The sequence below is a fragment of the Leucopleurus acutus genome (assembly GCF_964270905.1).
Source record: "Leucopleurus acutus genome assembly, chromosome: 4".
NCBI classification, from domain to species: Eukaryota; Metazoa; Chordata; class Mammalia; order Artiodactyla; family Delphinidae; genus Leucopleurus; species Leucopleurus acutus.
In genome coordinates, this window is record NC_139146.1 from 109,282,603 (window position 1) to 109,298,166 (window position 15,564).

Sequence of the window (15,564 nt, forward strand, 5' to 3'; positions counted from 1 at the left end):
ATTTCCTTATGTAACATCATTATCCAAACTGATACTTGAAAGTATATAAATCTAAGCACAGGTTTGTAACTAAATTATTTGTTTGTAAATAACTAAAAATCTTTTGAATTTGGTTTCTCTGAATCTCAGACAATATTGCTAATTACGTGATCCTATAAAATTATTCCATTTGAATTTTATAGGTAGATTTAATTTTTTTTTCTCTGACACATTCTAGTACTGATGTTGACTGTATTGTACTTTGTTGTTAACTTAGATTTTCTGTTCTCCTAATTGAATTTTTTGTCAGTTTGGACTAATACAATCCCAAAGTAACAGTAATACATGTATTCTTATAAACATTTTTGGAGACATAAAAGTTTCAGCCCCTTAAAAGCCAGGAATAAAAGAGAATTAAAGTAATTAAGTAATTTTAATGTGCGTGAGTCATTTTGGGTCACAGGTAATACTTAAGCAGAATATAGAAAACATTTTTAAAAATCAATTTTCATTTGTCTATATTTGCTCTCTTATCACTTAGAATAAACCTAACGAAATGTTAAATATCCTCCAAGGGGTACATCTTTCTAGATAATTCATGTTGTGTTAAAGATCACAGCAACATATACCCAGTAAATTTAAGTCCAAATATATGGGCCCCCAAACTTAAAGAAAATAAAAATATATAACCTCCTCACTTGTGTGCTATCTGTATATTTTTGTCTAATTATAAGCGGTCTTGGTTCATCATAGCGATAGTAAAATAATATATTATGGGCATTCACTTTTTAGACTATTATTTTAAAATAACTTTAGATTTATGGAAGAGTTGCAAAGATTGTACAGTGTTCCCATTTACCCTTCAGTCAGCTTCCTCTAATGGTAACATTTTTTGTAACCATGGTACATTTATCAAAACTAAGAAATTAACATTAGCACAATACTATGAACTAAACTATACTATATTTTTCCACTATTGCCCTTCTTCTGTTCCACGGTCCAACCCAATACCATACTTTATTTAGTGGTCATGTCTCTGTAGGCTCTTCAATCTGTGATTGTTTCTCAGTTTTTGATGACCTAGACACTTCTGATGGGTATCGGTCAAGTATTTTGTAGGGGGTCTCTCAGTTTGGGTTTGTTTGATGTTTTCTCATAAATAGACTGAGGTTACAAACTTCAGGGAAAACTGTCACAGAAGTGCCCTGCTTATTGCACAATATTGGGGCACATGATATCAACATTATTTATTTCTGAGGATGTTAACCTTGATCATCTGGTTAAGGTGGTATCAGCCAGGTTGCTCCACTGAAAAGTGATTATTTTCCTTTGCATACCCTATTTGTTAGAACAGAGTCCTGGGTTCATCTCATATTTAAGGGGATGGAAATTAAAACCTACCGCCTGGGGGCAAGAGTATAAAATATTTTGTGGTCATATGTTCAAGCCGGCACAGTAATTAAATATTTGAGGGAAATACTTTGAGGTTATGGGAATTTACTTTTTTTTTTGCGGTACGCGGGCCTCTCACTGTTGTGGCCTCTCCCGTTGCAGAGCACAGGCTCCGGACGCGCAGGCTCAGCGGCCATGGCTCACGGGGCCCAGAGGCTCCGTGGCATGTGGGATCTTCCCGGACCGGGGCAAGAACCCATGTCCCCTGCATTGGCAGGTGGACTCTCAACCACTGCACCACCAGGGAAGCCCATGGGCATTTACTTTTGATATCCTTATTAAATATAATTTATATTAAAACTACTGTTTTAAAAGTTCTAAATAATATTGTATTTTATAGAATAATGATCATAGCTAACACAGAGTGCTTACTCTGTGCCAGGAACTGCGTTAAGTGTTCCTCTTTATTATAACTCTGTGAGGTACGTACTATTATTTTCTACATTTAACAGATGAAAATACTGAGGCAAAGAGAAGTTATATGATGTGCCCATTGTCATATGGCTAGGAAGCTACGGAGCTGGGATTCAAAGCTAGGAAATGTCAGTCTGGCCCAGAACCTGCCCTGTTCTCTGAATCATGATGCTCTATGAGATAAATAGATAGGTAGAGATATATAGAGATCAAGATATATTACAATAGGTAAGCAAATGTGTATAATATTGAGGATTAAGTCTTGAGAATCAAGACAGAAGCGGAATAAGTTGTAAAACTTTTCTAAGACTTAGTGAAGTAAATTGGCACATCTAAATGGTCCCAATAAAAGTCTCAATCTTCTGCAATTGCTATCTGGAATATATTACAAATGCTATATATCAATAAGATAAAGGCAAACAATCCAATAGAAAAATGAACAAGAATAGGAATAGGCAATGCACAAGAAACTAAACAGATAATCATTTTCATTACTTATCAAGGAAAAACAAATTTAAACTACAATGAGATAGCATTTCATATCTATCAGGTGGTCCACAATTTGTAAATCTGGAAACACTGACTTCTGGTGAGGATGTAGGGACATGGGAACTCGGACATGGTTGGAAGAAGTATAAATGCATGGAACCATCCTGAAAAGCACTTTGGCAATACTTGGGTGAAGTTGAAGATATCCATTATCATTTCTGTCTTCCCTAGGGAAATTCTCAACCATGTACATAAGAAATGATGTATGAGAAAGCTCATGAAACATTGTTCGTAATAGCAAAATGTGGAAACAACTACTGTCCCTCAATAGTTAAATTGATAAACAATGCCATGACACAGAGTTAAAATGTAACAACTCCATCTACTTGCATTAACTCAGGGAAGTCTTTAAAAACACACTTCTGAATTAAAAAAATTGTAGTTCAGTACAATGCCATTCATGTAAATGTTAAGGTCCCAAATAATGGTATTGTATCTATCATTTGGAAACATGCATTTCAGTAAAGTTTCTGTAGATGAAAATTTAATGTGTAGTCAATCTAAGAAAGAAATGGAAGATTTTATTCAAGCCAACCTGAGGATTTTCATCCAGGAGACAGCCTTTCAGAAAACTCTGAGGACTGTTCTGAAGAGGTAAGAGGGGTGGCCAGTATGTATTGATTTTGATGAAGGTATACGTGCAAACAAGCACACAACTTGGTAGAAGGTTACTGCTGTTTTAGTGCTGTTTGTGAGGAACAGATATCTTAGTTAATGGTTTTAGTGTTTCTCTAAGTATGGGAAGATGCAAGAAATTGGTTTCATAAAATTTTCTCCTGAAAATATCTAACTATTTGAGGGCCAGTTCTGCCAGTTTTCCTAGAACACAAAGTGCCCCGTACTGATCTTCACCATGAATCCCTTTCAGGGTTACTGTAGGTCAGCAACAACGGTGGCCAGTGACTTGATTCTTGTAGAACTCGATGGTGGGCAGCATTCTTTATTTTACAATCCCCTCCCTTTTGATCTTAATTTCAACCAAGTTTTGGGAGGCATCTTGTGACCAATTTGTCCCACGGTGCTAGGAATGCTCATTCCCGGGTCGGGCGAGGATTTCATTGATAGGCCACTCAACGTGTTATTACTGGACGAAGACTTTTTTTTTTTTTTTTTGCGGTACACGGGCCTCTTACTGCTGTGGCCTCTCTCGTTGCGGAGCACAGGCTCCGGACGCGCAGGCTCAGCGGCCACGGCTCACGGGCCCAGCCGCTCTGCGGCATGTGGGATCTTCCCGGGCCGGTGCCCGAACCCATGTCCCCTGCATCCGCAGGCGGACTCTCAACCACTGAGCCACGAGGGAAGCCCTGGACGAAGACTTTTTAACCGTAACCAAAAGCCTCTGGACTGCCTGTCTTACCAGTCTGATGTGGTCCAGGAAATGGTTCCCTCTTGTTTCTTCTTCCCATATCTAGAGTTTCACTATTATAATCATTGATGTTTTAGCATATATATTTGAGCAATCATTTCAAGTCACCTAATCATCATTAATTTTATCTGAGGCTTAGTCACACATTTGGTAATGCAAGAAACAATAATCTTAAAAAACAGGCACGATACTAATAATATAGCTAGTAACATTAATAAGGTCATAAGTGAGTATTTAAACTACGAACTTCCATTATGTGCGACCCAGTATCTCCCCAGGCCGTCTGACCAGCCTGTTCACCAATCGCTATCTTTAAAGGAAACGATAAATTGACTGTTCACCAAAGTTCACCAAAGATATCTGCATATAAAGGGCAAGTGGTGGGTCATTGTGACCCCTGGCAGTATTGAGAAAGAAATCTTGTCTTCTAAGGAGTTACACAGCTGGCACCAGAAGAAGAAAAATTGATCTTTATGACTGAGCAGGTGTTTCTGTCATTGGGGCGGTCTTGTTAATGCACACTGCAGATACACAAATCACACTAAAGGAGAGGGAGGAAGCCAAAATGGGCAGAGAAAAAGTTTATGTTAAGTTTTTCTTGTCTTGCTTTAAAATATGAATTTTATTTCATCAGTTCAGAACAATAATGAGAATGCCACTATCATAGGAATTTGGCAGTGAAAGGGGAAAAGGATTGGCCAGTGGGGCTTTAGTATATATATCATTTTTTACATTAAAAAAGACCTGAAGCAAATATAATGAAATGTTAATACTGCTTAATTTCAGAAGTGGATAAATAGGTAATTGTTATATGTACATATATTTTACTTTCATACTTAAAGGGTTTTATAATTGAATGTGAAAAGGCTGAATCGTTGTGGAATTTTTTTTCTTAATGGGGAAATAGAAGGGAATTTAAACATTTCCTTCATCAAAAATCCCTTTGAGCTTTTAATTGCCAGACTTCCTTCTTCCTTGTTATGAGGTTTAGTAACCTCAAACCATATTTACTTCTGTGGTTTCACTCTGAAAAAGATTTGATTCATTTAGAAAAAGTCTTTTGTGAACCTAGATTCTAAGCTAGAGGTTCTCAGGGGAAATTATTTTCTATGGCAGAGCTAAAGAGAAAAGCCAAAACATTTTGATGTTGACACAACTTCTGGTAAAATGCCATAAAGGTCACCAAGTCTGTGATCCTTCATGGGATCCACAATGTGGGCCTAGAAACTAGCCCTGCCCCAACCATCACTTGAGCAGAATGGAAACATTCTGAGGACATGCATGATGCTTTCCTGGGATTCATTCTTCTTTAATACACTGCTTTTACTTGTTGCCAGATTTTTCAAAATTGTTTTCAAACTTTTACTTTGAGTGGCTGTCTCACTGTTTACATGACAAAGGAAGTCAGCCAGCTGAGATTGCTGATGGTACAGTGCATGCTAGCTTATTTTTTTCGGCTTATATGATAAAGTTATATTTTATAAAATGGGTATTTTCTTAAAGGTATAAGGGTGTCCAAGTGTGCACTTTGAGGTGGGAAACAAAGTCTTTTTCTCCATCTATGAAATCCTATATTCCATACAATGTCTCATGACTTTAATGAGATTGAATAAAGGCACATCTGTACTTATCATGAGAGTTTTATTAAACAAACATAAGAAGTCTGATTTTGCAGATATAAAAAATGACATCTAATCTGTATTATTTGAAGTACTTGTAATCCAAAGAAAACCTTCTTGAAAAGTATTTTTCAGTTTGATATATTTTTGCATAAAGTCTCTAGAAATTGGATGTAGTTGATTTTGTTAACTACTATAGTAAATCATTGAAAAATAAAAGATTAGAAATAGAGCAGTGCTTGACAATTTGTTTTAAATCACTAGAGAAACATTAAAAGCATACTACTTTTGCTTTTTGGATATACTTAATTTTAAGTAATACATGTTGAGCCAAAACAAATAAAACTTTTGCTTCTGAATAGTATTTTAAATTTAAGGGGGAAAAATCATAATTGATGACATGTTTTCATTTTTCTATGTTTTATATTTATAAAATTTTATTTTAATAATGATACACAGTCAAGAAGTACTTTAGAAAAATTAGTCTTTCTTTTCTTTTTTTTGCTTCCTGCCTGTATATCATGTCATTTATCTTTAAAACATGACAAGTTCAAGAACCCTTAAAAATTATTTTATTCAGATTATGGTTTTCAGAAGAGAGGGCTCTATATTAGTCATCTTTGAAATTTTCATAGCATTTGTTAAGCCTCCCTTGTTGAAATGAAAATTTCAGAGAGACTTGATATCATCCGGGCCTCAGAAACAGCAAATGATGAAGCAAAGTGGTGGAAATTGCCCCACAGTTTACGGATGACTGAATGAATGAATCAACTGAGGATACTCCGTGCAAGAGTCTGTCTGTAAATCTGCTGAGATTCCAATCAGGGCAACAGATGGTCTGAACAACATTCATGGCTCCAAAAGGGTGTTGGCTTCTTCCCCATACTTAAGACCTGTAATTTTGAGGTGAAGATGACACAATTTCCCGTTTGGGACAAATCCTGGGAGTTGCCATACTGATGTTCCATTTGAATAAGGATATGAAAAAGCAGAAAATCCAGATTATCTTACACACTGTAAAAAGCATCCTTTTAAACTATAGTTTTTGATGAGTTTTAACAAAGATATTGACCTATCTAGGCACTAATGATCTTGAGCACCTTTTCACGTACTTATTGGCCAATTACATATTTTCTTCTATGAAGTACGTGTTCAAACATTGTCCCTATTTATTACTAAATGGTTTGTCTTATTATAGAGCTGTGTGAGTTGTTATACATTTCAAGTATAAATCTTATCAGATACATGCATCACACATGTTTTTTCCCTTTTTGTGACTTGACTTTTCATTTTCTTGGAAGTGTTTGAAAAGCAGAAGATTCAAATTTTGATGGGGTCAAAGTGAGCAATTTTTCAAAAGTACTTATTAGTACTTTTACAATCTTGTCTAAAAACCCTTTGCCTACCCCAAGGTCTGAAAATTTTTTCTTCTGTGTTTTCTTCTAGAAATCTGATCATTTTAGTTTTTATGTTTACGTATACGATACATTTTATGTTAATTTTTGTGTCTGGTGTAAAACAAAGACCAAGATTTGTTTTATGCCATGTGTATATTCAGTTGTTCCAGCACCATTTATTGAAAAGACTGTATTTTCCCCATGGAATTACCTTGACACCTTTGTAGAAGATCAGATTTGGTCTGGCAAAGCATGTAAGAGGCCACAGCATAAAATTTGTTTCATTTTAAGTATCTGCATCTGTTTAAAATATATGAGTCCAAAAAGTTAAACATCAGGCCAGAGCATTTTGAAAGCTTTCCCTTTTAAAGATAAAGTATTATGTAAGGAAAAAATGCCTCACTTAGAATAAAACACAGGACCTCTCTGGCCAGAGGTTAGGAATGATAATGTGAAGAGGTGGTTATCTGATTCTAAGTCCATGACTTTATCTTCCTGAGTTTCCCTTATTGGGTCCTTCTCATGGTGATTCCCACCATTATTGTCATACTGGCTCTATTAGTTCATGGAGCTCCCTATTTATACATGGACAAACCCCTTGCTTTGGGTTTTCCTTAATATAATTGAGACCTAATGACACATTTTTAAAAGTTGTCAAATAAAAAGAAGAAAAAAAAATACACCTAGGAAATAATGTTCTAGAAACACTTTAGTTCACAAAGTCGTATATATATCTGTAGATACCTTGCTTGACTCTCTTACTTTCTAAGTTAGATCTATCTCTAGGTGAAGGCTAGGTATCGCCTGTGACCTAACCTTGACAAGTTCCTTCTGAGGCATTTTGAACTTTCACTGTTAAACCAAAGAGATAGATTTCTGGTGAGTAGTTCCCAAAATTATTTCCCACTCATTTACAGTTGTCTGAGAAATGGGTGGACACAACAGGTACCAATAGAGATTGGAGCTTTACACAGACTCACTTCATACAGCAACTGAACTCCATATGATCATTATTACAGCAAAAACATAAGTCAAAAACTCCACATGATAGATAGCCATAATCATGCAGTTTAATCATTTATTAAGTTCCACCTTATGCCAGGCAGTACACTAGGTGCTTTACCTGCTGAATTCTATTTAAGGAAAGAACTACATAATTTTTAAAGCGTTAATTCTTTCTCTTTTTTTTTTGCTGTACACGGGCCTCTTACTGTTGTGGCCTCTCCCGTTGCAGAGCACAGGCTCCAGACGCGCAGGCTCAGCAGCCATGGCTCACGGGCCTAGCCGCTCCGCGGCATGTGGGATCTTCCCGGGCCGGTGCCCGAACCCATGTCCCCTGCATCCGCAGGCGGACTCTCAACCACTGAGCCACGAGGGAAGCCCATCATCTGTGTTTTTAAAGAAAACACCAAACAGCATATTTTCTTTGAAGTCAAGACAGTTTTGTTGCATGATCAAGATAACAAAATGACTATGAAAAACTGAGGAAAATGATGAGGTGTGAGCCAGACAGTAGGAAAAGATCTTTGTGCCCCAGGATGCCAGAATTGCTCTAGAAACTCTCATTTTTGCGTGTTCCTTTATTTATTTCCCACTTTAGAGTCTTCTGTTGTTTAAAAAAATAGGATTTTTTTAAACAAACAGATATATGTATATCTGCACAATTTCAGGACCATTCCTCTGCAAACTCCTGTAGTAGGATTATCAATTCGTTACAGAGAAGAGTCAGTTCTGCATTTACCATATCACAAAGAGGCAGTAAAGATCTTTATTAGAACTCCCAGCCCCAAATATATTTAATCTCACATTAGATATGGCTATGCCCCTAATATATCTTTTGTGTTTTTGAGAATAGATTGAGAATGGAGGTTGTGGCGGTGGTTTTTGTTTATGCTGATGGTTACCATAATGGCCACAATAACACATAGGGTCACATCTCTGCTGTTGAATTCTTAGAAGCCCTTGAGGAAATTCCCAACTTCATAAGAAAGTTAGGCATGGTTTCAGGAAGAATAGAAAGTACACTATAGTATACACCAACCGAGTGAGAAAACTCATTTTTCAACTAGAAAGAACCAGGCTCCAAAGCTTCTAAGCCATTGAATAACACACATAAAGGGCATGGACTGATGTTATCTATGAATGTGACAGATAGTTATCCTGGTTATGCAATTTACAGATGACTGGGGCTTCCACCCATTCACCTGGTATTGATTCATTGCACTTACATTTTGGAAGAGTCTGGAAAGAAGATGACAAATTAAGGGGCATAACTCATTAGCATAAATTGGTTTTTCAGGTAGCCCCCAAAGTGCACCTGAGCCATCTTCTTAAATTATGTGTTATGGGTTTAAAGCCTTTAGCAACACCCCAGTAACAGGTCACTGCAGCGGGCTAGGTTTACAGTTTGTCAACCTCCTAAGAGGGTTCAGCTCCTAGTCTTTCCCATATCAGCTGGTCCACTGCTAAGCTGTGTTTTCAATTTGGTTAGGCCAAGTATATGGAAACTGACAATGTACTACTCCCTCTCTAACTTCTCCTGTCCTGTGGCTCACAGATTCCTCCCTTCCTAGCAGAAAAGAGATGCCTCCTGAGAGGCTGAGAAGGCATCATGGAGGAAGTGACATTTAAACTGAATCTTAAGGGGTAAGTAGGAGTTTGTGATGTGAGTACATTGATGATAGAAGAGATCAACAGAGCCATGAGAGAACATAGTACATTTTATGAACTGTAAAAAGAATCTGGTGTGGCTAGAATACAATGGACTTAACAGGGACAGTGGAGAAAACTAGGAGAAGAAGTTCAGATTATGAGGGACTTTGTGTGCTAAGCTGTGGTTTTCAGCCATTTTTTTAGTGATAGATGATGTTCATATGTATAACACACACTCATGGATATAAGGAAAGTTACCTATAAGTCCTAGTATTTTGCCTATACATTCTTCTAGTTCTCTTACAGTTAAGGTAGTATGTTAGGATGCAAATGAGTGAGGTTTTTTTTTTAAATAAAGTTATCATCTTGAGATCAATTTTTTAAGTCAAAAATAAAAATGCAAAAAAAAAAGAGAAAACTGTAGATATTTTATTGGTAACAAATTACTTTGCCACATCTTACCACTGATCATGATTCACAGCCTGCTCTAATGGTAGGGTAGAAACTGTTTAATCTTGTGGGTTTCAATACAGGTTTTAAACAGAGAGTAAGGTGATCACATTTAATTCTTTAAATTTAACTGGTGACAGTGGTCAGCTGTACTCAAGGGAGGAGAGGCTGATTGCAAGAAAATCGCATAGAAAACTGTTGAAATATTTGGGGAGGGATGATGGAATCCTGAATGGCGGTGGTAGTGGAATTATATAGGAGAGGAAATTTGAAAAACATACGTTGGCCCCTGTTTCTTTTGAGAGGTCAATAGAAAATAAATGAGAGGGACTAAAAGGAGGTATTTTGGGGCCCTTTTAAGGCTATTGGTAATGTTAGCCATAGAAATTTTAATAAAGATCGAAGCCATATTGTCATAAAATTAGGAGCAAATGAAAGAGAAATTAATAGAGAAAAAAACTGTTGAGAAACCTGGTTATAAGGGAAGGAGCAAGATTAGCTGGTAACCTAAAGGAGTTGTAAGGTCAAGAGGCAAACGTTTTAGTAAAGATGGAAAACTTTGAACAGGTTTATGTGTGAAAAAGGAAAGAGTAAATAAACTGGAGAAATAAGATAACTGATGAAGTAAAGTCCCAGAGAAGTTAAGAAAGAACAGGATCCAAGCTAATAATCACCCACACGGATGGTGTCTCGGACACCAAAGCCCTGCTCTGACAGGAACTAAAGTAAGGGTAGAGGCTGGCATAGCTAGATATAGAGATGAGGGAACAACAGTTAACTTTATGGTCTCTTGAGGTAGAAATGAAGATCATTTGCTGCAAATGAGAGGGAGGGTTCACGGCAGGTGGGGTGCTTAATGGTTGCTATTAGTTCACTTTCTTTCTGGTTCCCAGACCTTGATTTCCCTCTGAGAAACCATCACGTCCCCATTCTCAGTCCATGTACTTTACAAAAATTGAATCTGCTCTAGGCACGTGACTCAGGTCTGGTCAATCAGATTATCACATTCCCCTGCACAAAATGATAGGCTCAGGGACAGATTTGAACCTTAATGGAACAAAAAGGGAAATTCTGCTAGGAAGTACACTGGATGAACTTAGTAAGGTAGAGGGACTGAGATCACCTGCCACCAACTTGCAACTACATGGAACCCAAGAATGGAGCCAGCATCAGGAGGATGGGGCCAAGAACACAGGCTAGGTGACTGACAGTGGTTGAGTGCTGGGTTCAGCCAGACTTGAAACTAATTCTCAACTGAAATATTCAGTTAAATAGCCAATTAATTCCCTTTTCTCGGGAGCCTAGTTTGGTTGAATTTTTTGGCACTTGAAACAGGAAAATTACAACTGACAGAGTTGGAAAGGTTGGAAACAATGATTATAGGAGTGAGTAAAAGAGCTGTCAAGGGGAAGAAAAAAGTAGTCCCAGGCAGAAATAAGGCACCCATTCATTAGGTCTGATATCATCTCTAAATTTTCCATAAATTTCCAGAATTAAAAAAGTGAAGATTTTCATTGCAGTTCTCAGAAAGACTTGAGTTTCTAAATCTTCTCTCAAGAAACAATGCAACTACAGCAATTTCAGATTTCCTGAGCTTACCATTAATCTTGTAAATGAAGGCGTTAATCTTGTAAGTGAAGGTGTTTCACTGTTTATTTAAACATCATCAAAAATAAATAAACATTATGGAAAGATCTGTGGTTTTCACTTATGAGATCGATCCCACAGAATCTGCATTGGCGGAGTTAGTTATGGCCGTGCTATAAAGTGTGATGGTACAGGCTTACCCTGCTCCCAGTATAAATTCCCACATCTGTCTTCTTTCCTTCCTCCTTCCCACAAATATGCTTTAATTGCTTAGATAAGGGCTATCCATTTGATCAAGGACTGCGGATACAATGAAATGCAAGCAGACACCGTCCATTGCCCTTATGGTACTTACAGTTTAGTAAGAGAGTCAGTCAGTAAGCTAGTAATAAAACATGCAAAATATTGCAACTGTAAAAGTATTATAAGCAGAATACATCTTCTGAGTGCACACAGAAACAAAAGTTTATTAGATAATACTTATCCTTACTATGGGCAACCTACTCTGACATTTTTAATAGTATTCTACTTCCTTTTTTTAAAAAAATGCTGGTCATAACTACCTAAATTTATTTCATAACCTACTACCATGGGGGGATTTGGCTTAGTCAGAAAAGTCAGAGAAGTCTTCCCTAAGGAAATGATGATTGAGCTGAGGTCAAATGATGAGTAACAGTTAATTAGGTTAAAGAAGGGAGAAAAGAGTCATCAGAGGATACAGCAAGTGCAAAACCTGGGGACAAGAGGAGGAAGATGTATCCTTGGGACTGAGGAAAGCCAGAGTTTGGTTGCAGTACAGTGAGCAAGGGGGTGGGAGGTAGGGGACTGGTGCCTGATGACATGGAGAGACAGGTGGCCAACACCAGGTAGGATCTTTCAGGCCATGCTAAGGATTGTTGCCTTTGAGAACAATAAGATGGCACTGAAGACTTTTATTCTTTGAAAACACTGTGTGAGCTAATTGTGCAAAAATAGGGGTAAGGATGGATATAGGTAGAACACTTAGGGTAAGGGAAAAACCACAGCTTGGATTTGAGTAGATGGCAATTTACATGGAGAGAAGTATCTTAGCATTAAAAATTAATTCCTAGTATAACATAAACAGACACTTATAGTACTAATTCTCAAACTCATGTCAGTTTCTACATAATCAATCACCTAGGGAAGCTGATTGACAATGTAGATTCCTGGGTTGTACTCACAAAGATTTTGATTTGATGAGTTTGTGGTAGAGCTCTGATATGTGTATATATTTTAAAATCCCATGGAAATTCTGATGTACAACTAAGATATAGAACTATTAAGGGGATGCTTCTCTTCTTTATTCTACACTCACTTCCATGAGTGACCTAATCTAATTCTTTAACTATAAATGCTATTCTTGTGATAATCACTCCCAAATTTATATAAGTTAAGCAAAACCTCTTTGCTGAACTATGTACTACTATATGCAACAGTTTAATACTTTATATCTTTACTTGGGTGATCTAATAGGAATTTCTAACATTAACAAGACCAATATAAAATTTTAAATCCCAAGCCATTCCCCATTCAATCTTCTCCTTGAGTTTCCCTATCTCTGTGATGTTAACGTCATGCTTCCACTTGCTCAAGCTAATCTCAGAGCCATCCTTAATACCTCATGTATTTCATGCCACACATCCAATTCACTAGCAAGTCCTGTCAGCTCTACCTTTCAAAGACACCCCCAACCCAACGACTTCTCACCAGCTTCAAGGCTCCCACTGCAAATGAAAACATCATTATCTCGTACCTGAACTGTTGTAAAATCCTTTGCACTGGTCTCTTTTCATCTTTGTTTGCCTCCCTATGTTCTATTTCACACAGTGCATGGTAAGCCTTGAAAAAGAGAGATCATTTCACTCTTCTGTTCAAAAATCTTCCAAATGGCTTTATAATTCACTTAGAGGAAATTCAAAGTTCTCTTCATATCCTACAAGGCACAAACCCTTCAAACTTACCACCTCTAACTGCTTTTTACTAATAATGCTCAGGCACATTCATCCTTAAATATACCACACAAACTCCTATCTTGGGATCTTTGCACCTGAGATTCTCTCTGCCTGAAATACTACTTTTCCTAGAACCTGTAAAGTTTGTCCATCACTTCTTTCAGTGCCTTGCTCAAATACAATTATGTTAGAGTCCTTCTTATATCACTCTATATAATATATATACACACACATTATTTATGTATATATATGCACATATATGTGTATATATATTTTCTATATATATAATTTGTCAACTATATGTATATATGTCTATATATGTACATCTATATATGTATGTCTATATATATAGTTTATATATATACTATATATATATGTATATAAAATTTGTCAACTGTTACTCCCAACAGAATGTCTGTCCCTTGAGAGGGAAACTTTGGTTTCTTGCTGTATCTTCAGTGATGGGAGAATTTCTTGGTAGAATCTCAATAAATATTTGAGGAATGAATGAATGACATAGAAAAGGAAAATATGGTGAGACAGACATGGAGAAATGGATGGGGATGGGTGGCAAGAGCATGAAAGATTCACAGTGGCATCTCTGACACACCTGCCTGCCATTGGCAATGGTCAAATCCCATCCTCCTTGGCAGGTACAGTTATGCATATGCAAACAGAACCTTAGAAGAGGTAAGGAAGACTATCAGGCAGTGTTACCTGCATTGACTCTGCTGTCAGAAAGCCTGATTTTGAACTCCAGTTCCACCACATTCCTGTGGGACTTTAGTCAAGTCAGTCAACCTCTCCAAACCCTTATAATACTTACCCAAAATATGGACTAAATGAGATTGTTTGGAAGAGGATTAAATGAAGATAATTCATAAAATGCACTTGGCACAAAGTAGGTATCAAATATTAACTGCTGTCTATTATCATATGGTAGCATGGGGCTAGTTAGTGGCAGGATAATGAAAGAAAGAGAAAATAAGAGGATCAAAAGAGTCAAGACATTGGGCATACTCTGCAGCAAATATTTAGATAAGTAAAGGTCTTTCTCCCCCTTTAAAATGCTTATTGAGAGTAAGAGGTAAATAGAACACCAATAGTCACAATCTTTCTAGTGTTGACCTAGTCAGACCTTTAGATTTCATGAATAGAGGTAAGGCATAATCAGGTCAAATGTCAGATGAAAAGAGGAAGGTAGTTGAGAAAAACATAAAACTGATTCAGCAGAAGATTTAGTGAGTTGCGTTACACCACATCCTGTTATTTTTGTAGGCCCTTAACCAGTATCATGTGTCCCAGCAGCATAAGGTTAAGACTAATTTTAATCAACATCAGCAACCATTGCCAGAGGCAACCAGCTCCTGCTTTAGTCAATATGGCCATCAAATGGTCTAGAAAAATACAAGTGAGAAATATCTTTATAATCCCAGCATCTGGAGAAATGATAGATGAATTACAGCATTATGTAGATATCGAATTTTATTTCTACATTCAATCACAATAATAAAAAGACCAACAATTTTGTAAGAACGTGTTTTTTATATTTACTCTACTATTTCTATTTTTTTCCCCATTTCCCCAATATACATACTTTTAATAGGTTGGTAAATCTCCTAAATATTAGCTCACATTCAATTGTACCATTTAAGGTTTTTATGATTCATAAGCATGCTTGAATAGATTTGGAGTCAATTCACAATTTTAATATGTACGAACACATTAAATGCTAAGATTCGTATCACAGGTCAATGTGATTAAGGCAACCAGATTGGTGAAAACTCTCTCAGAAATGACTGATCACAGACACGGAAGTGTGCAGTTGAGCATTAATATTGTTTTTAATTAGGGCTCTCGATTTGTCACTGCAATATCTCATGCTGCTAAATCAACAGACAGCTCATTCTTACCTCTGTTGTTAAGTATCAGGGGTTTTCCACAAACCCCAGAATTGGAGGTGTTGACCAGTAACAAATGAATCCTTAAGTCAGATATTGAAGCAGAAAAGACTCATTGTTGAGCATGAAACAAATGTTTCAATGTAAAATTCAACATTTAAATCACATCCGCTGTGGGACTCTGGGGAAAGGCATCTGCTCTGAAAATGGGTGGAATGAAGTTCA